The sequence below is a fragment of the Dreissena polymorpha genome, chromosome 13 (genome assembly GCF_020536995.1).
Source record: "Dreissena polymorpha isolate Duluth1 chromosome 13, UMN_Dpol_1.0, whole genome shotgun sequence".
NCBI classification, from domain to species: domain Eukaryota; kingdom Metazoa; phylum Mollusca; class Bivalvia; order Myida; family Dreissenidae; genus Dreissena; species Dreissena polymorpha.
This window is the reverse complement of record NC_068367.1, coordinates 38975468-38999214: the sequence shown is the minus strand read 5'-3', so window position 1 is coordinate 38999214 and position 23747 is coordinate 38975468. Positions and strand designations below refer to the sequence as shown.

General features: G+C 33.6%; 1 protein-coding gene across 4 annotated transcripts in view; it reads right to left on the bottom strand.

Moving 5' to 3' along the window:
* The window catches only part of LOC127855340 (substance-K receptor-like), a 126705-nt gene that overhangs the window by 94338 nt on the left and 8620 nt on the right, over positions 1-23747 (bottom strand). Inside the window, exon 1 of one of the 4 annotated variants that reach the window (XM_052390826.1) lies at positions 8115-8172. The exons of the other annotated variants lie outside the window; for them this stretch is intronic. The gene's annotated coding sequence lies outside the window, so the exon portion shown is untranslated. Of the gene's footprint in view, positions 1-8114; positions 8173-23747 lie in introns of those variants that run through there. 4 annotated transcript variants of the gene reach the window in all.

Here is a 23747-nt window from a genome sequence, read left to right as displayed (position 1 = left end):
CATTGTTGTGGGGTTTAAATAAGTTGGATAATGAGGGGATTAACCCTTTCAGTGCGGGAACCGAATTTTGAAGGCCTTTGCAAACAGTTTGGATCCAGATGAGACGCCACAGAACGTGGCGTCTCATCAGGATCCAAACTGTTTGCTATTCTGATAGTGTTCTTTGAAAAAAATCGAATAAAATGCTTATTTTAGAAATTCAGCAGAAGACATTTTAGCAGACGACAAATTTCCCAGCATGCAAAGGGTTAAACTTCATTTCAATAGGAGGGTTTAAGATCACAGAAATTATTTGATTAAACGAAGAATATTAGGGTTTAATAAGTAAAATCTACCTAATACTAAATGGGCCTTGCAAGAATTCTTTAGAATGGCTTATAACTGGAGAAAGGTTAAGATGCCTGTCTCTTAAACTTTGCTGTAATGTCATTAATAACTCCAGATCTGTTGAGAATATACATAAATAGTACACATATATTTTGTATGATTATTTTGTATGATTGTAGAACAGGGCCCACTACAGATTGCTTAAAATACAAGAAATATATAAGAACTTGAAAGTTTAATAAGTAAATATATGTTAGTACTGTCAAAAATGCTGAACATATTACCAAAATGTTTTTATTTTGATAGAATTACAACAATTTTGTTTCTTTAATTGTTCCTTCCACTCCCCCTCCCCCCCCCAATGAAATAGAAAAAAAGCAACAGTTCAGATACAAATCTTGGATTTTTTACATTTACCTGGTAATTAAATAGACATGAAAAACATAATTATTTTCATCATAAAACCACTCCTCACAATCACACACCTGCTCCATAATACAAGTACAATGGCAAATCTTAAATATGTATAAATATGATTACATAAACTGAACAAACTGAAAATGGGAACCATATTCATCATATTTCCTGACACACATGCAGTTGTTCTCTTATATTTTCTTATTCAGTCTAAGCCAATGATTGTGCAATAATCTCATAAGATTACACAATCATTGGCTTAGACTGAATACCGAAGCATTATATGACCAGTAAATATATGGTAAAGTCATTTGCAAAAAAACTGAGGAAATAATTTTACGATCTTAAAGCCACATAAATACTCAAAATAAACGAATGTTTCATAAAATATTTTGTAAAATAAAGTTAACCCATAACAAGAGGGTCATGATGGCCCTGAATCGCTCACCTGACTAACCAAATACAATCCCAACCCAGTTTTCATCAAGATTAACATTCTGACCAAATTTCATAAAGATTGGATGAAAACTGTGACCTCTAATTGTCTACACAAGGTTTTTCTAATATTTGACCTATTGACCTAGTTTTTGACCCCAGGTGACCCAAATACAATCCCAACCCAGATTTCATCATCAAGACAAACTGTGATGATTCTGACCAAATTTCATGAAAATTGGATGAAAACTGTGACCTCTATTGTCTACACAAAGTTTTTCTATTATTTGACCTAGTGACCTAGTTTTTGACCCAAGATGACTCAAATACAATCCCAACCCAGATTTTATCAAGATAAACATTCTGACCAAATTTCATAAAGATTGGATGAAAACTGCGACCTCTATTGTCTATACAAGGTTTTTCTTTTATTTCAACTAGTGACCTAGTTTTTGACCTAGTGACCTAGTTTTTGACTCCAGATGACCCAAATACAATCCCAACCCAGATTTTTTCAAGATAAACATTCTGACCAAATTTCATAAAGATTGGATGAAAACTGTTCCCTCTACTGTCTACACAAACAAATTGTTGATGTTTTTTCTATTAGTTGACCTAGTGACCTAGTTTTTGACCTCAGATGACCCAAATACAATCCCAACCCAGATTTCATCAAGATAAACACTCTGACCAAATTTCATAAAGATTGGATGAAATCTGCGACCTCTATTGTCTACACAAGGTTTTTCTATTATTTGACCTACCCCGGCGAAATGTTGATCATGATTTCATGAACACTTCAAGCCAATCAAGAACTGTTCATGAACGGTTCTGAAAAAGTTCCTTAGCTTGGTTCATGAACTTTTGGACATGAACTGTTCTTAAGACATGTTCATGAACTGTTTATGAATTATTGTTGAACATTTCAAAGTTCATGAACAGTTCTTCATCTAACCATAAATACTTAGTGATGAACATTTCATGCACAAGTATTTCTAATGACTTTTCTGAGACAGACTTTAAGGATCCATCATGAATAATTCATGAATTCCTTTGTGCTAGATGTTTCATACATATTTTTGAAAGAAATATTGAAATGTCTAGCATACAAATCTTGTAGATTTGTGAAACCTGTGAAGTTAGTATGAATATGCATAGTACTTTCACCACTGTAAGTTAGTGTTCTTGACCTGTTCTAGAGAATTTTAAGAACATTTGTAAAAGAACTGTTCAAGAACTGCCTTCAGGAACACTTCAATAACTTTTTAAGGACCTTTCCTGTTCTTGAATTATTCTTAAACTATTCTTGAACACTTTAAGAACTTTTTTGAACAACATGTTTCTTTCTGATGTTCTTAAACAGGTCTACACAATGTTTTTGAACGTATGATGGACTTTTTAAGAATACAATATGTTCTTAAAAGGATCTGTCATTGTTCTTGGAAGACTTAAAAGACAATTAGGGATGGCAACGAATACCGATTTCGGTATTCGAATATTCGGTCACCCTTCCGAACGAATATTCGGATATTCGGTCAACATCTGTTGGAAAAAAGTCAACTTTGTTTACCGTACCATTACTCCATGAATTCTACTTCCGTTTTTACCGGAAGTTCACCGGAAGTGTTTAAATATTGACACAGCGTTGCCGTCGTTAATTCGAAGCTGATGTTGTTGATTACTTTTTATTGTTAAAATTGAATGACAAAAACTGTTTTTAAACTATTAATATCGTACATCAACAATAGAACGAGAAACATAATGTTACATGACGACAAAATATTACATGACAAAACAGTTAGATCTACATATAATTAAAGCTGAACTTAAACGAATTACTTAGTATGTACATAGACACAACACACTTTGAACCTGTTTAACAGACTAAACAGTCAGTCTTTTAAAGTTGCCACGTTTAAAAGACACTTGGATCGGCGACTTCTTATCGGATGACGTCGTGAAATACGTCCAAGCAGCGAAAGGCGTAGGTGGCATTTTGCTTGGACAGATATTTACTTTATGCGTGTAGCAATTATAATATTTTCAATTAAATGAGGGTGAAATACCAAAAACATTTCTTTAAGTATAATACCTGATTGAATATTGAGTAATTAATTAATGTTTGGACCATACGATACGCAAATACTCATTAGAGGTTGAGTAAATTATTTTCTAAAAGCTTTTTTGATTGGACAACGTGATTATAACCATACGATCTGTTTTGTTTTTCACACCAAATCGGCTCTTTCTTTACTCAATTAATCTTTGATCATTTTAAATGTAATTCGAGTTATTAGATCAATACGGGTCGGTGTTTTAATTTCCATACGGTCTTATTTGTTTTTACACAAAGTTGGCTTTTCCTTTACTCATTTAATCTTTGATGATTTTAAATGTAATTCGAGTCATTGGATCAAGTGCAGGTCGATGTTTTGATTGCCGACACGATTTGCACCTATCATAATTTTGACACAAAGTGTCTGGCTTTGTTAGCGGGATTTATGACCGGTATACTGTCATCACCATAGCGACGCATTAACGCGCCTACGGAATAAACATTATGACACGAGGAACAACTTTTTTGACAATGTTTGAAGCAAATTTTACGAAAACAAAGTCTTTGAAATTACTCGATTTTTTATTTTTTCTTCCGAATATTCGATTCGGAAAACAGTATCCGAATATTCGGTCCGGGACCGAATATTCGGATATTCGGATATTCGTTGACATCCCTATTAAGAACGTTTTAAGGACATCTTATTTCAAGAACAGTTTAAGATGATATCAAGAACTCAATGTACATTGCATTGCTGTTTTTCCAAAGAAAGAATATTGTGTGCACAGGAAGTTGAAACGGAAGGCACATGGTTTATGTTATATTTGAAAATGTAAGTCTTTAATAAATTACCGGCTGAACTGATCAGCCATTGGTTCCATTTCAAGTTCTTTGGCACTGTAAGTGTAACCATTTCAGGGAAACCATTGATTAGTAAATGATTCTTGAACTGAAAATGAGACTATTCATAATCTTTTCAATACATGAATTATTCATGAACATATAGTGCAAAGTTGTCGTATGAAATTTAAAGAGTATTATCAAACCACTTGTATCTCAGTTATTAGTGTTATATTTAAATTATTGTTATATGTTGCTATCAATATGTTAAGTGCTAATACAAGACTTGTTTCTTCTTACCCTGACCTGTTTGTTGAGCTTTAGTAACACTTATGATAACCTTTGCATAAATTGACAAATTCTTGTTCATGAATAGTTCATGAACACTTCATGCCACCTCAGTTCATGAACTCTTGAAGAACTATGGTTCATGAACTATTCACTTACAGTTTGTGAACAGAAAATGAGCCATTGAAAAATAGAAGGAAAATGTTCATGAACTGTTCGTGAACAGCAAAACCCTGAAGAATTTTTCAAGAATTGTGTTGTTCATGAACTGTTCAAGAACACTTCATGCCATTGATGTTCATGGATAGTTCATGAACATTCATGTCATAATGGTTCAAGAATAGTTCATGAACACTTCATGCCACACGGGTTCAAGAATAGTTCATGAACACTTCATGCCATTAGGTTTCAAGAATATTTCATGAACACTTCATGCCATTAGTGTTCATGAACAGTTCATGAACTAAAATTTCAAGAACTTTTCACAGACGTGGCTCATTTTCTGTTCACGAACTATTCGTGAACAATTCATGAACTCAGTTCACGAACAGTTCATGAACTGTTCACGAATAATTCGTGAACTGCAGAACAACATTTTGCAGGGGTAGTTTTTAACCAAGTGACCTAGATTTTGACCCCAGATGACCCAAATACAATTCCAACCCAGATTTCATCAAGATAAACATTCTGACTTAATTTCATAAACATTGGATGAAAACTGTGACCTCTACTGTCTACACAAACAAATTGTTGATGATTTTTTCAATTATTTGACCTAGTGACCTAGTTTTTGAACCCAGATGACCCATATACAATCCCAACCCAGATTTTATCAAGATAAACATTCTGACCAAATTTCATAAAGATTGGATGAAAACTGCGACCTCTATTGTCTACACAAGGTTTTTCTATTATTTGACCTATTATGTGACCTAGTTTTTGACCTAGTGACCTAGTTTTTTACCCCAGATTACCCAAATACAATCTAAACCCAGATTTCATAAAGATAAACATTCTGACCAATTTCATAAAGATTGGATGAAAACTGTGACCTCTACTGTCTACACAAACAAATTGTTGACGGACGCACACACGCAAGCACACACAACAGACGCCAGACATCACACGGTCACATAAGCTCACCATGTCACTTCGTGACAGGTGAGCTAAAAAGTCAGTGTTCCTTATGGCAATTGCCGAAATTTCAACGCTAGATGTGTTCTTGTAACATATTAGATTTAACGAGATACAAAAGTTTTTATTTTTTGTGTGACATTATATATTCCATGGGAATTTCCTGCAAACACAGCCAAGTAAATCTCAAAATAAAATCAAAACAAGGGACAAAATTGTCACAAAACCAGGTTTTCATTGTGAAAAAAAATCTGATAAAGGGAGAAAACTCAAACTGAACTTTTGAAATGAACAAACAAAATTAACCCCCTTTGTAAGTTTGTTTTTAAAAAAAATCTATTTTTAGTCGTGGCGACCTTGACATTGGAGATATTGACGTGATTCTTTCGTGCGACACACCGTCCCATGATGGTGAACAAATGTGCCAAATGATTTTAAAATCTCACAATGAATGACATAGTTATGGCCAGGACAAGCTCATTTATGGCCATTTTTGACCTTTGAACTCAAAGTGTGACCTTGACCTTGGAGATATCGACGTAATTATTTCGCGTGACACACCGTCCAATGATGGTGAACAAATGTGCCAAATGATTTTAAAATCTGACAATGAACGACATAGTTATGGCCCGGACAAGCTTGTTCCGCCCGCCAGCCCGCTGGCCAGCCCGCCAGCCCGCCCGCATTCGCCAATCTAATAACCAGTTTTTTCCTTCGGAAAACCTGGTTAATAACTAACTGAAATCCATTACAAATTCCAAAACACTCTACAACAATGTCAACCACATTTCAATTTTAGGTGACACAAGTTTATTTAAGTTGTTCAGTTCATTGCAATGTTCACATGTTCTTTTGGTTTAGAGCGTAAGTGTATCATCAATATTCCTAATATCATTAACCCTTTGCATGCTGGGAAATTTGTCGTCTGCTAAAGTGTCGTCTGCTTAATTTCTAAAATTAGCATTTTCTTCGATTTTTTTTCAAAGAATACTATCAGAATAGCAAACAGTTTGGATTCTGTGGCGTCTCATCTGGATCCAAACTGTTTGCAAAGGCCTTCAAAATTCGGTTCCCGCACTGAAAGGGTTAAAATTGTTACACTAGTGTGTACATTTGTAACTCTATATATGTAAGATTACTACAGAAAGCGTGACAGATGGGGATTATTAAAAGAATATTTTGTATTGAATGTTTCACTGAGAAATTATTAATTTATCTTAACAGATCTTGGAAAAAGGAGTTTAGAAACAGTTAATGTTTTTTTTTATATAGAAGTGCTCTGACATTTACATTGTATGGATATTAATTAAAATGCTACTTCAGTTCTGAGTTTCATACAACATACAATAACATGGCGATGCAACAAATTCAAGTTTTCTTGACCAGACTTAGCCCAATGCAATTTAAAGCTGGGTCTGCGCATGGGGTGGCACGATTTACCCAAATGCATCCAAATACACCCCCAAATACACCCAAATACGCCCAAAATACCCTAACCTAACCTTAACCCTAACCCTAACCTGCCAAAATTATGAGTCCATGTATTTGGGAATTTTGAGTGTATTTGGGTGTTTTTGGGGGTGTATTTGGGTGTATTTGGTGGTGTATTTGGGTGTATTTGGGTAAATCGTGCTGCCCTCTGAATGTAAGCTACCTACACACAACATTTCAGAGCGTTACCTCAGTCTAAACTTAAGTCAGTTCAACTTATAAACCCTTTTTCTACTTACATTAACCCTTTACCACTCTGATAAATATTTTGACGCATTTGTAGTCCATTTGGAAATTAAATTTAATTGAAGACCTTCCTTACTAGATTCAAGTTTTAAAGGTTTCATTTTCAACCCTTAGTTACTGATGAGCAGCAAACAGCAGAAAACCTGAACAGACTGCGAGTTTTGCTTTCATGCTGGTTGCAAAAGCAATTTTCACTTTGCTTCTTATGGGGGAAATTAAGGATTAAGTGACATTGACCTTGAACCTGTTTGCCATAAAGACCATCCAAAGCTATGGATCTCCATGCAAGATTGATATTTGCAATCTAAATCGAAGTTTCATCAAAATTGGTCCATGCCATCTGGAGTTATTCACCACAAACCCACTCTCTGGTACTGCTAGCCTGACAAATTCAACAAATAACTTTACATTCACTACAGAATTATATTACAAAACAATCCAATACAAATCTCAGTTGATGAGTTTTTATGTCCTATTTCAACTAATTCTCAGCCATTTAAAGCAATATCGATTCAATACTAAGCTATCAACGCTTTACTATGTGATTGTACCATTCAAAGAGCTCCATGGTGGTAATGAAAAGGTCATAGACCGGACGGACTTGTTTGTCATGAAGGAATAAACAATCAAAATATTGTTGATTAAAAAAGCATATTTATTACAAAATGCCACAGGCAGATACAAATAGAACATATATATGCAAAGTATAATCAAAATTGGAGTTATTGACCACAAACTAGCTGTTTGATGCGTCCAGGCTCACAATTTCAACAAATAACTTTACATCCACTACATAATTATATACATTTTTTCAATTAAAGGGTGTTTTTCCTATTCCAACATTTTCTCAACAACATATTTATGTATTACTTGTTCTAACTGGTGGTGATGACAAGGTCATAGACCGGATGCACTCCTATGAGGTGAAGGCAATAACACTCAAACACAATATTGTTGATTGAAAAAGGGCATTGATTACAAAATGCCATGAAGTCGATACATTTAATAAAACAGATTCTTCCATGAATGGTATAACAGGCATATAATATTAAGTAGGTGCGAGTATAGGTACGTGACGTGCTGCAAATATAATCCCACATGAACAATCTGTTGACACTAGCAACATCAAGGAAATGTTAGAAGTATAATGCAGATCATAGATCAGTGGCTCTTACATGGCGTGAAGAATTTTGAAGAGAGAATGATGTTGAACAGTAAAAAATATCAAAGAATAGATGAAGTCAAAGAGTAGGTGATATTTAGGAGTGAATTAATTGTCCTCTAAAGCTTTGTATTTTTTACAAAAAGAAGTTTTACATACATCGATTTGCAAAGCCCTGAATGATGATAAATTGTTCTCCAGCAAACACTCACTTAATATTTTAATTAGTCTGTGTAATACAGAAATAATTAGACAAGCAAATATGTAAAAAATACAACAAAATTGGCATATCAGGCATTGCAATCTTTTTTGTTAACTACAAATGTTGATATTTGGAACTGTATAGCAATGATTTTTATTCCCACGCTTTTTGAAAAGTGTGGGATATTGTGGTTATCTCCGTCCCTCCTTCTGTCTGTCTGTAGGTCCTGGTCACTATCTCCTCCTACACTATAAGCACTAGAACCTTGAATATGGAACGCCTTGACTGTCTTATAATACCAAAACTTGTGATATAACGTCAATCTGACTGTGCATGAATGCCTGTAACCATTATATATATGCATAATCACAATATATGAATGCACAATTCGAATATATATTTATAAAGCATTAATATATAAAGATATAATTTTCTTATATAAAGATAATATGTAAAAATATACAGATACGAATGACTATTATACACAGACAATCTTCCATTATATAAAGGCATTACTTCTTTATATGAAGGCAAAAGATCTTTATATGAATGCCTAAAACCATTATACATGTATATATGCATAATCACAATATATAAATACATATTTTGAATATATACAGATAAAGTATTATTATATACAAGTATAATTTTCTTATATAAAGATATATAATCTTCCAATATATAAAGGCATTACTTCTTTATATGAAGGCAAAAGATCTTTATATGAATGCCTGAAACCATCATATATATGCATAACCACAATATATAAATACATATTTTGAATATATACAGATAAAGTATTAATATATACAAGTATAATTTTCTTATATATAGATATATTATCTTCCAATATATAAAGGCATTACTTCTTTATAGGAAGGCAAAAGATCTTTATATGAATGCCTGTAACCATTATATATATACATAATCACAATATATAAATACATAATTTGATTATATACATATATATAGGATCTGGCACGAGTTGTCATATCATACCATATTTTATTTAACGAGTTCAGGAATTGTGTTAGTAAGCGAGCTTTTGGCGAGCTTACTAACGAATTTCTTGGAGGAGTTTAATAAAATATGGTATGTTATGACAACGAGTGTCAGATCTTTTTTATCACACGCTTTTAAATGAGCAAATTAAATAAATATTTACGCAAACATTATAATAAATCCCGAATGCTTTTTTACATTTCGCGACGTCATTTGACGTTGCAACGTCATTTCAGCAAAATAACAAAATGCGATTGGTCAATAAACAAAAACTAAGCCAATGAAAACGCTTAAAAATGTTGTATTACACATGTGTAATATAAAAAGATATGTAATGGTTATATTACATGGGAAACGGTATGGCATGTGATAAAAAGCATTTATATATAAAGATATAATTTTCCTATATATAGATATATACTCTTCCATTATATAAAGGCATTACTTCTTTATATGAAGGCAAAAGATCTTTATATGAACATAAATTAGTATTATGAGACCACAGATTACTCCGGTAACAAACACATTCAACACGCAATTTCAGGATAGTTTTTTTGTCATTTACACCCAAGCAATTAAAGTCGTACAGTGACATAAGTGATGTCCGGTGTTATCTTCTCCAGTTTGAAGCGCCGTATCACTCATTCTTCCATTCCAAGTCGCTCAAGTATTAAATCTATATCCATTGTTGTGAAATGAAGCAAAACAAAAATATTCTCCCGTGGGTAAAAAACTTCGTATATTTAATGTTATCTTTATTCATTAAGATTATATATATTGCTTACGAAATTTTGTATTAATGTAATTAATATCGATGTTCATCAGCATCTTAACATAGTATGGATTTATGTCATATATTAACGAAATTATCTTAATAAAAAAACTATTTAGGATCATCCAAAACATTAAAATCTTTCTGTTCTATAAATTTATCTTTACTTGTTGAGATTAGATTTTTATATGGAACGCCTTCACTGTCTTATAATACTAAAACTTGTGATATTACGTCAATCTGACTGTGTATGAATGCCTGTAACCATTATATATGTGCATAATCACCATAGTGAAGAAGGAGTGGAAGAAGGAGTGATACGGCGCTTCAGACAAGAGAAGATAACACCGGACACCATCACTTATGTCACTGTACGACTTTAATTGCTTGGGTGTAAATGACAAAACAACTATCATGAAATTTCGTGTTGAATGTGTTTGTTAACGGAGTAATCCGTGGTAGCATAATACTAACTTATGTTCATATAAAGATCTTTTGCCTTCATATAAAGAAGTAATGCCTTTATATAATGGAAGATTATATATCTATATATAAGAGAATTATATCTTTATATATTAATACTTTACCTGTATATATTGAAATTATGTATTTATATATTGTGATTATGAATATATATAATGGTTACAGGCATTCATATAAAGATCTTTTGCCTTCATATAAAGAAGTTATGCCTTTATATAATGGAAGATTATATATCTATATATAAGAAAATTATATCTTTATATATTAATGCTTTATATGTATATATTCAAAATATGTATTTACATATTGTTATTATGCATATACATAATGGTTTCAGGCATTCATATAAAGATGTTTTGCCTTCATATAAAGAAGTAATGCCTTTATATAATGGAATATTATCTGTATATAATTATCATTCGTATCTGTATATTTTTACATTTTATCTATATATAAGAAAATTATATCTTTATATATTTATGCTTTATAAGTATATATTTGAATAATGTATTTATATATTGTGATTATGCATATGTATAATGGTTACAGGCATTCATGCACAGTCAGATTGACGTAATATCACAAGTATTAGTATAATAAGACAGTGAAGGCGTTCCATATTTTTACATAAATTAATTTAAGATATTTAACGTATTTTTCAAATTGTTTCTGCATATAAAGACGATATGTGTTTATATCATTGCGATTTATGTTTATATAAAGGTATTTTGCCTTTATATAAACAAATTATGCCTAAATATAATGAGAAAATATTCGTTATCATTATTACATAACATTTTATATTCATATAAAGATCTTTTGCCTTCATATAAAGAAGTAATGCCTTTATACATTGGAAGATATCTGTGTATAATACGTTCGTATCTGTATATTTTTACATTTTATCTATATATAAGAAAATAATATCTTTATATATCAATGCTTTATCTGTATTTATTCAAATTATGTATTTGTATATTGTGATTATGCATATATATAATGGTTCAGGCATTCATGCACAGTCAGATTGACGTAATAGCACAAGTTTTGGTATTATAAGACAGTGAAGGCGTTCCATACTTGAAACTTACACACATGGTAGCTATGAGCATATGTGCGACCCTGCACTATTTGGAATTTTGATCTGACCCCTGGGTCAAAAGTTATGGGGGTTGGGGTGGGGCCGGGTCAGAGATTTTCACTCATTTTTTTATTTTACATAGGCCATAACTTTTGCAATATTGAAGACAGCAACTTGATATTTGGCATGCATGTGTATCTCATGGAGCTGCACATTTTGCCTGGTGAAAGGTCAAGGTCATCCTTCAAGGTCAAAGGTCAAAAACACAAATCCAAGGGAAGTAATAAGCTTTAAAGGGAGGTAATAAATGAACTTACCAATTTTTTTATTTTTTTTTAATAAATCAAAGCGGCGCAGTAGGGGGCATGTGTTTCTGACAAGCACATCTCTTGTTTTATGTTATTTTACATTAACTTCTTCATTTCTACACCGATTTACTTCCAATTGATACTGAACATCTCTTATGACAATATGGTAAATCTCAACTATGCATGGCCCCATTACCAACCCTGGGCGCCCCCTGGGTCAAATTTGCAGCGTGGGGATACGCGTCCGCCTCTGCTGCACCATTTCTAGTTTTGGAATTTTTAAACTAAAATGTTATAATTTCGCATAATAGTAATACTAGAAATTTGTCCCAGGGACTCGGATGCTCCCGCTAAATGTCACTGGACACAGAAAGGATTGTTGTTAAAGAAGGCATAATGTGAATAGTTAACACAGCATGTATGTACCAGCCCTTTGTTACTGTTGCTACACATAAAGCATATTTCATCATGGTTACATTGACCTTTAATAATTAGCACCATAGCTGGGGCATAACATGGTGTTGAAGAAATAGAACTGAAAATGACATGAACATCTATCACTATTACCTTGTAAGGACTTTGCACAAATGGTAAGTTTGAAATGTGACCTTGACCTTTATGGTTGTAACATGCATGTTACAAGTTTCATTGAAATGATGATAATATGTGCCAATTTATTTCAAAACTGATAAATGAACAGGTTAAGACAATATGGGAACACTTACTCTGACTATTAAGACTTTTATGATCGGAACATGCAAAAACATAAAGTGACCGCTATGAGCTATGGTGACATGGTTTTGCACACTGCGGGTTTTCTTCAAACGATAGTCATTTATGGCCATTGATAAAATGCACAGCAAAGTAGGGTCAAATGAAAATACATTTTCACTAAATGCAATTAGGAATATGTGAGAATGTTGATGCCCCCGGTCGGGTAGCATATAGCAGGTGAACTGTCCGTCAGTCTGTCCGTCCGTCTGTCCATCAACTTTAACATTGGACATTACTTTTGCAATATTGAAGATAGCAACTTGATATTTGGCATGCATGTGTTTCTCATGAAGCTGCACATTTTGAGTGGTAAAAGGTCAAGGTCATCCTTCAAGGTCAAAAGTAAAACAAGAGTGCCAAACTGTCACAAGATACGCCCGTTCGAAGGTTTTGGACACCATGCTCAATGCTTGAAAGTGTCCTCAAGACCTAGTTATTGACCCGGCATGACCCATATTTGAACTTGACCTAGATATCACTTAGATGTAACATCTGACTAAATTTGGTGAAGATCAGATGAAAACTACTTCAATTAAAGAGCGGACAACATGCTTAATGCTTGAAATGCACTATGTGACCTCGTTTTTGACCCGGCATGACCCATGTTCGAACTTGACCTACATATCATCTAGACACAACTTCTGACCAAATTAGGTGAAGATCAGATGAAAACTACTTCAATTAGAGAGCGGACACCATGCTAAATGCTTGAAATGCACTAAGTAACCTCGTGACCTAGTTTTTGACCCGGCATGACCCATATTTGAACTTGACCTACATATCATCTAGACACAACTTCTGACCAAATTTGGTGAAGATCGGATGAATACAATTTGAATTAGAGTCCGGACAAAGTGGCGCCGTTGAAAATGCACTAATTGACCCTATGACCTAGTTTTTGACCCGGCATGACCCATATTCGAACTTGGCCTATATATCAACTAGATGCAACTGCTGACCAAGTTTGGTGAAGATCGGATGAATACAATTTGAAATAGAGTCCGGACAAAGTGGCCCCTTTGAAAATGCACTTATTGACCCTATGACCTAGTTTTTGACCCGGCATGACCCATATTCGAACTTGGCCTAGATATCAACTAGATGCAACTGCTGACCAAGTTTGGTGAAGATCGGATGAATACAATTTGAAATAAAGTCCGGACAAAGTGGCCCCTTTGAAAATGCACTTATTGACCCTATGACCTAGTTTTTGACCCGGCATGACCCATATTCGAACTTGGCCTAGATATCAACTAGATGCAACTGCTGACCAAGTTTGGTGAAGATCGGATGAATACAATTTGAATTAGAGTCCGGACAAAGTGATGCCTTCCGCCCGCCGCCCGCCCGCCGCCCGCCGCCCGCCCGCCGCCAAGGGGTTTCACATAATACGTCCCGTATTTTATACGGGCGTATAAAAATACAATCCAAGGGTAGTAATAAGCTTTAAATGGGAGATTTCTAAACCTGCCAAATGATATATTGAAGTTTTATTTCAAAGCGGCGCAATAGGGTGCATTGTGTTTCTGACAAACACATCTCTTGTTTTTCCTGCAACACATGCCACTCATCGTAATGATATGATCATCATCAAAATCCCATAATGCACAACAAAGTTTTGATCAACTATAAACATACAACGAAAATGTGAAGACCCCAGATCTCCGTTTTGACCTTGACCTTGGAGAAAGCATATCATCTTAATAGTTTGATCGTCTTTGCCAATTTATTTTCAAACCCATAATTCACAACAGAGCCACACACACATTATTCCCCATCCACACCAAACACACATGCACACAATTAACGCTAATTATGGTTACACTAGTGGCCTTTCTGCACGGATCATGACAGAGGAATAAAAAAGATGCTTTAAAAAGTGTCATTAATATAGGAAAAGTAAAAGTGTAGCAAAAGTGCATGCGCTGATGTAAATTGATGAATTTGTCTCAAGTAATCAGATAAAACATGTGTCATCTGTGTTGTTTTTTGTTTTTACTCTTTTCACCTTAAGATTTATTTCATGGCATCAGATGTTTCTTCTGGATGTACTTTTTAGACAAGAAATGTTGCTTTTGACTATACTATTGTTGATTAAAGCCCTATTGATAAACACTCGGTCAAAGAATATTTCGTAAAATATTTCGTAAAATAAAGTTAGCCCAAACAAAATCAGTGTTCCTTACAGCAATAGCGAAAATTTAAATGCAAGATGTGGTGTGGTAACTTAGAAGATACAAAATGCTTGTTTTTATTTTTGGTTTGACAATGTATTTCATGTGAATTTCCCCGCAAAATATTTGTTGATTTTGAGTGTTTATGGGGCTTCAACTGGTTCATGAATTCACTAATAATTATTATTTTGTGGTTTAGTTGTTTTACCTCTGGGCACACTGTGCTGACATATAAATTACCATTTAAATTATCATGTTTATGTTGTTTACCAACAAAGGAAGTGATGGTTGTGATATGTTTATTTGGACTATACAAATGACTTCCATTAAATTTGATTCAATCATAACCCATGGCACTTTATAACCATGTGCAATTTCCTTAAAGAATTATTTGCATTTCACTACTGCTATAATAGATTGAACAAATATTCATGAAAGCAAAGTGCAAGATTTCAACATCTGTGTAATCAGTCAAAGTGTTCAAATAAAGCCATGTAATCATGAGGAAATGCCTATCCATTCTGAAATTTCACGAGATCTTTTATTAAATAATTCATTAATAGAATGTTCATTTTATTTTAATATTATCTTGGAAATAATGTATGAAACGATTTACCACATGCTAATACAGAGCTCCAGATAAGGGTCGTATTTTCGTAATAACGAATTATTTTCAAGTCCGTTACGTATTTATTTAAAAATCTTGTCCATTAAGAATTACAAAATCAAGTTACAAATATTATTTTTACATCGGTTCTTATAAATTTTTATTGAGTTCTTTTTGCGTATTAAAGATCTGTTCAGTGCTTATATAGAATGGTTATCGGGTTTGTTTAACATAGCGCATTTAATTAATTTTCCAATAAAAGCGGCGTGTACAGTCTATCTGTCAAAATACAATGGCGGCGCCCAGAGAGAGTCCTAAAAACTGCAAAGCGTGCAAAAACACGCTTTTAACACATTGTACGCAAAGTGAGCCAAAACTGAATGTTAAGAAAGACATTATAGAAAAGATCTTATATGATGTTGTATGTTCAGTTGGAAAAGCTAAAAAAAAAACGCGACACGACGAGTCCAAACTTAAAAAAAAAACATTGAACGAGAGGAAGGGACAATTCCCGTGGCCAATCGTTGAAAAGATTGAAGAGGAGACCCATTTTAATTGTGAAATATGTAAAAATTCATCGAAGGCATGCAATCTAAGCACAGTTTGAGCATATGAAGGTATTTGAAAAATAAAATTGTATAATACTGAATAGACACTGTTGAACTCATATAAATAAAGTTGCTAGTATGTTTATTTTGATTTTTTGCATGAAAATAATCATTATTATTTAATTTTAGGTCATTTAGAAAAGTTAAGAATTATTTTCCAAAACTTAGTAGCAACGTTAAGAATAAATTTCAGAGTTAAGAATTCTTTTTGAAAATCTGGTAGTAATGTTAAGAATTTCACAAAACCTTATCTGGGGCTCTGCTAATAACACAATGTTTTCTATGTACTTGAACAATTACATTTTTTTTTATATTTAACGTGTGAAATAATAGCTTTTGGAGCGTTTTTTACTAATTGCATCTCATTATTTAATGTTATTTTTCTGAAATGTGATTGCAAAGCCAAGCGATGTCATTAAAGTCAATATTTATTTTCTTTGCTTATTCAAAAGCACATAATACAAAGATCTGGCATTGATGGTCATTTCAGATTTACTTATTCATCCAGGTAATTTTTAGTACGCTTGCCTAAGGCTCCCTTACTTAAAAAACTCCCAATGTCATTTGACAAAACAAGGTATAAAATGATAACTCGTGTCAGATCCTGTTTTTCACATGGAGATAGTAATCAGGACCCAGTTCACAAACCTTAATTGTTAGCCCCACGCTTTTTGAAAAGCGTGGAGATATTGTGTTATCTCGCCGTCTGTCCGTCTGTCTGTCTGTCCGTCCTGGCCATTATCTCCTCCTACACTATAAGCACTAGGACCTTGAAACTGACACACATGGTAGCTATGAGCATATGTGCTACCCTGCACTATTTGGAATTCTGATCTGACCCCTGGGTCAAAAGTTATGGGGCTTGGGGCGGGGCCAGGTCAGAGATTTTCACTCATTTTTTATTTTACATTAACTTCTTCATTTCTCCACCAATTTACTTCAAATTGATACTGACAATACGGTCAATCTCAACTATGCAGGGCCCCATTATCAACCCTGGGGCCCCCGCCCACATAGACCGCACCCACCCAAAATTGTCTTTTACTATAATTTCTTTATTTCTACACTGATTCACTTCAAATTGATATTCTCTTATGACAAGACGGTCAATCTCAACTATGCATGACAATACGGTCAATCTCAACTATGCATGGCACCATTACCAACCCTGGGGCGCCACACCAACATAGGCCAGACCCACGCAAAATTGGCTTTTACTATAAGTTCTTCATTTCTACACTGATTTACTTCAAATTGATACTGAACCTTTCTTATGACAGTACGGTAAATCTCAACTATGCATGGCCCCTATACCAACCCTTATGGGGCGCCCCGCCCACATAGACCACACCCACCCAAAATTGTCTTTTACTATAATTTCTTCATTTCTTCACAGATTCACTTCAAATTGATACGGAAATTCTCTTATGACAATACAGCCAATCTCAACTATGCATGGCCCCATTACCAACCCTGGGGCACCCCACCCACATAGGCCACACCCACCCAAAATTGCCTTTTACTTTAACTTCTTCATTTCTACACCGATTTACTTCTTATTGATACTGAACTTCTCTTATGACAATACGGTCAATGTAAACTATGCATGGCCCCATTACCAACCCTGTGGCGCCCCGCCCAAATAGGACACATCCACCCAAAATTGCCTTTTACTATAATTTCTTCATTTCTACACCGATTCACTTCTAATTGATACTGAACTAATCTAATCACAATACCGTCAATCTCAACTAGGCATGGTCCCATTACCGACCCTGGTGCGCCCCTGGGTCAAACATGCGGTGTGGGGATACGCATTGGCCTCTGCCGCGCCATTTCTAGTTCTGACTAATTTAAGAATAAATGCCTTTAGCCAACTAAATTTAAATGATTAAAGTTGATATTAATATTTTAAAGTTGATTGTATTGTTCAAAGTAGTATTTATATTGTTCTGCATCAAATTTTTTTTTTTATTAAAGCTTTAAATATTTTATTACTAAAATAATTCACACATTATTTTACTAGATTTGCGACACCTTAAGGGTTTCGCGGGATGGAATGAGTGGGGAGATCAAATCAAATTGAAAACCGATTATTTCGAAAAAAAAAATGATACGAAAAAAATTAAGTTACGAAATTACGAAAAACAATTCGGTACGAACAAAAATTGAGTATGAAAAAAAAAAGATACAAACCAAAAAATTGGGTACAAAAAAAAAGGGTACGAAAAAAATGGGTACCAAAAAAATGGGACAGAAAAAATATTGGGTTCGAATTTTTTTTTTTTAAATGTGTGTACGAAATATATTTCAGTTTGAAAAAATATTTGGGTACGAACGAAAAAAAAAAATGCCAAAAAAATGTGGGAACAAATAAAATTTGGGTACAACATTATACCAAATATGGGTAAGAAAAAAATTTGAGTACGAACAATTGGATACGAAAAACAATTTGGGTACAAAAAAAATAGGGTACAAACAAAATTAGGGTACGAAAAACTATTTGGGCACGAACAAAATGGTTACGAATAAAAATTTGGGTACGAAAAAAAAATTATTACGAAAAAAATGGGCAAGAAAAAAATGTGTACGAAAAAATTTTGGTATGAAAAACATTTGGGTACGAAAAAAATGGGTACACAAAAAAAAAAATTAGGTACGAACAAATTTTGGTACGAAAAACATTTGGGTTCGAAAAAAAATGGGTACGAAAAAAAAATTGGGTACGAAAAAATTGGGTACGAAAAAAAATTGGGTACAAACAAAAAATTTGGTGCAAAAAATTTGGGTACGAAAAACATTTAGGTACAAAAAAAATGCTTACGAATTTTTTTTTTTGGGTACGAAAAAAATTGGGTACAAAAATATTTGGGTAGGCAAAAAAATGGGTACGAAAAAAAAATGGGTACAAACAAATTTGGGTACAAAAATAATTTGGGAACGAAAAAAATGGGTACCAAAAAATGGGTGCGAAAAAATTTGGGTACAAAAAAAAATTGGGTACGAAAAAAATGGGTACGAAAAAAAATTAGGTACGAAATATTTTGGGTACAAAAACAATTATTTAAAATCAAATTAGAATTGTCTAGCGCGTGAATTGTCTCCTGGGGGTGAATTGTCTATTAACGCTACATGTAATTCCGGCCAAGCCACGTGTTTATAGTGATTGCGCAATAAAAAAACACCACTTTTTCGTCATTTTATCAAAAACTGGATTTTTCCCAGTTAATATGCCAACAGGTAGATCGCGTTTTGGTCCATATACATTTCAAATTTCAGCACAAGTGTTGGGCCAGTTTTCAAAACACTCAAATCGCGGCTATACCCAGTGGAGCTTAATGAATTTTAGTCGCCAATTATCATTCGTTCAATTGAACGTCATCAATAGATGACGTCAATATAGCACTCATTCCATACTATTTGAACAAGCGGGCTAATAAGCAAATCCTGGTAAAACTGACCTAACCCTTAACCACTAAGATACGTATTTTCACGCATTTGTAGTCCCTTAGAAAGTTATATTAAATTTAATTAAGACCTTTCTTACTAGAGACTTAAGATTCAAGTTTTTCAGGCTTCATCTCAAAACCTTAGATACTGAGATGAGCAGCAAACAGCATAGCCATTTTCACTTTGGTTTAAAGTGGGAAAGGGTTAAGAATGTTCAGGAATAGAGGCCAGGCTTATACATCTACAAACATTATTTGAGTCCAGTTTAAGAAATGTACTTCATATTTTGCTTGTATTATAAAAATGAGTATGGAAATTATTTGAAAACTACAAAATATAAACATTAATTTCACTCTTCACGCAGAACTTGTGGTGAAAGTTTAAGTTTAGTAAATGCAAACTGAATTAAATTTGTACTTTATGCTCGACTGGTTTTGAAGATGTCAAATATTTATCTATGTGAGCATAATTATGTTATTTAGGCATATGTCGTTTCTGATATGTAAATTGTCCGCCTACCAACTGGGAGATAATAGATTTTATCCTAACAGTGTGAGTTTTCTTTAGATCCTCCCAAGACACCTGAAGTACTGTTTCTACCAAAGAAAATGACTCAATATGATTTCAATAAGCCTATGGCTTTCTATGCAATCCAGACAAAATAAATAGATTTAAAATTAAACTTAAACACACATTTTTATGGCATACTGTGATCCTTTTGACCTTTCAGTGGTGGGTGTCGGGTGAGGTCACTGAAAATGGCAGCAAAAACATATAAGTGTGACCTTGACCTTATGAAGGCTTGACTGAATTTTGCACATTATCTAAATGACATAAATATCTTAATTAACTTAACATTTTAGTCATTTTTAATGACAACTGCATAATAGGCTACAGAAGAAATTGTAAGGCAGTAAAGGGGATTGGGGCCTGAGGTGATTCCCCCCGACAGAAATTTTATTTAATAAGAATGTCTCTGCTGCATTTTGGTTGCCATTTATTCCATGTTTTAGCACATCATTCTTCACTGATAAATTTGATTCAAAATATACAATTTCACAGAGTATGATTGTGAGGTTAATTGATCAAATTTACTACAAGTTTACAAACACGTTTGAATTACTCAAACGCATGTTTAATTTTAAATTATTTTCGAACTTTCTTAACAGTATCACTGAAATTAAAGGAAGTGTCCTGATCGAGTCTTAGTAACACAGCAGTTTTTATAGAAATAAAGAGGAGATGAGAGGGAATTTATTATGTTAACATGATTAACATTCACTGGCAGTTAAGACCAAAAATGACGGTAATACTGTCGTGACGCAAAGTAACAACAATCAAATGATTATGTTCCATTATAGCTTCAATGATGATGCCCCCTCCTTAACTTTGCAGGGATTTATCAATTACATTACCGATCCCCACTCAAGAAGACAAAATATGACAAACTGACAAACTTAATAAATCGTGTTCCTTTATTTAAAATGAGTAACTGAGTATCTCCATAGACAAGCAGTGAAATGCACTTTACGGATTCACGTTTTACGCCGAACTTTTACACTCATTACTGTTGACCAATTTCCTTGATCATAAGTTGCAAGTCAGACAGTGAATCATCCACAAGACAAATTGAACAACAGATACAGTTGGGCCATTCTTTAGAAGCCAAGTGGTTTCAAGTACGCAGGCACATACTCCGTGTGCCACAACACAAGAATATAATATCATGGTACTACTCTCTTGTTCAATCCTCCGAAAATCTGTACAAATATTCACTGATGTAATGCAGGTGCAATATTTTGTATGGTTGGACATATTTAGAATATTTTACCCACTTGAAAACAATTTTACAATAAGAATTATAGTCACGATTCTGAAGATTATGTACAAAGTGTCTGAGAAACAAGACTGATTTTCTGTAGATTAATTATGAGTCTGTGTTTTCTTTCAAGAGACGTCTGATATTTCGTCCGAACAATTGTGGTATTCGGTAACAAAGACATTTTATAAAACATGGGAATTTATAGAAATTGGTCTAAGATCATAGCAACCAAACAACACCTGGGTCCGAATTCAGCAACCATTGTCAAAATATATCTATTTCTAAGTGGTAATTGTGGTGGTATTAATCACTTTCAGTGATAGCTGTATTTAACTTATGTTAAAGTCACCAGCAACATTAATGTATCAAAGTCTGCCACATGCCGCAAAAATAAAAATAAACCAAAATAAACCTTTTTTTTATATATATTTTAATTCATATCATAGAGCAATGCCAGTGGAATGCTGATTACAAGTTTGATATAAGAATTCTGAAAAGGGGAACATTAATGTAATCAGATTATTCAAAGAGAAAAGTTTGAAATAAAAAAACTACAATTAATAATGATGGAAATCGTGACTAATGGATCATGAAGACTGCTTTATCTCAACAGGATTGGGTTAGAATTATCACAGAAATTAGTCTATATCACGCAGAATATTTGTTTGAATAAGTAAAATGTACCTAAATGTTAATAGCCTTTTTCAAGAATTCTGTAGAAATTGGCTTATTAACTGGAGAATTATTAGGTGCCTGTCCCAGTGGTGTCATAAATAACTCCAGATCTGTTGAAAATATATATGTAGAGTAATAGTTCACATTATGTGATCGTTTAACAGGACCAACTCCGGCTTGTTCGCGAAAAGTACAATATGATTGTTGGAACTTAAAAGTAAAACAAGAGTTCCGCGGTCGGAGATGACCGCATTGAAGCCGGATTTTTTATTTAAATGACAGGAAAGTACCTTTCGTGTTTTTGTCAATGCAATACTTAAATTACTGAAATATTGTTCAAAGGTCAAAATGAAATGTAAGTACTTTTCAAGGCATGAGCAAACCTTGTGTTATGTTTTGAATGCATGCATATACATGAACAACAATAACATTTAAGGTCACAAATATGAACTTGAATTGACAATTAGGAAAGTTTGATCTCAATTTTTTTATTAGCAAATTAGTAACATATTGTTTGAAGTTTCCATCAATTTCATTATCAAATGTAAGAAAATAAACTTAGATGAAATAATACTATTTATTGTTTTGCTTTCACATACCTACACAGAAATCCAAGCATAAGAAAGTTATACCATGAAATAAGAATTTTAACATTTTTACATTCAAGGTCACGGTGACCTTGACCTTAAAATGACCAGTGGTCATCTACTAGTTCTGGCCAACCTTCATATCAAGTTTGAAGACTCTAGGTCTAAGCATACCAAAGTATTAACAACTTTAACATATTTACATCCAAGGTCACAGTGACCTCGACCTTCAAATGAATGACCTTGAAATGACCAGTGGTCATCTAAGTGTGCTTGCAAACCTTTACGTCAAGTTTGAGATTCTAGGTTCAAGCATACCAAAGTTACAACAATTTTAACATTTTAACATTTAAGTTCACAGTGACCTTGACCTTCAAATGAATGACATTGAAATGAATGACCTTGAAATGACCAGTGGTCATCTAAGTGTGCTTGCAAACCTTTACGTCAAGTTTGAGATTCTAGGTCCAAGCATACCAAAGTTATAACAATTTTAACATTTTAACATTGAAGGTCACAGTGACCTTGACCTTCAAATGAATGACATTGAAATGAGCAGTGGTGATCTTCTAGTACTGGCCAACCTTTATGTCAAGTTTGAAGACTCTAGGTACAAGCATACCAAAGTTATAACATGGAATAAGAACTTTAACATTTTTACCTACCAAAGTTATAAGAACTTTAACATTTTTACATTCAAGGTCACAGTGACCTTGACCTTAGAATGAATGACCTTGAAATGACCAGTGGTCATCTAAGTGTGCTTGCAAACCTTCATGTCAAGTTTGAAGACTCTATGTCCAAGC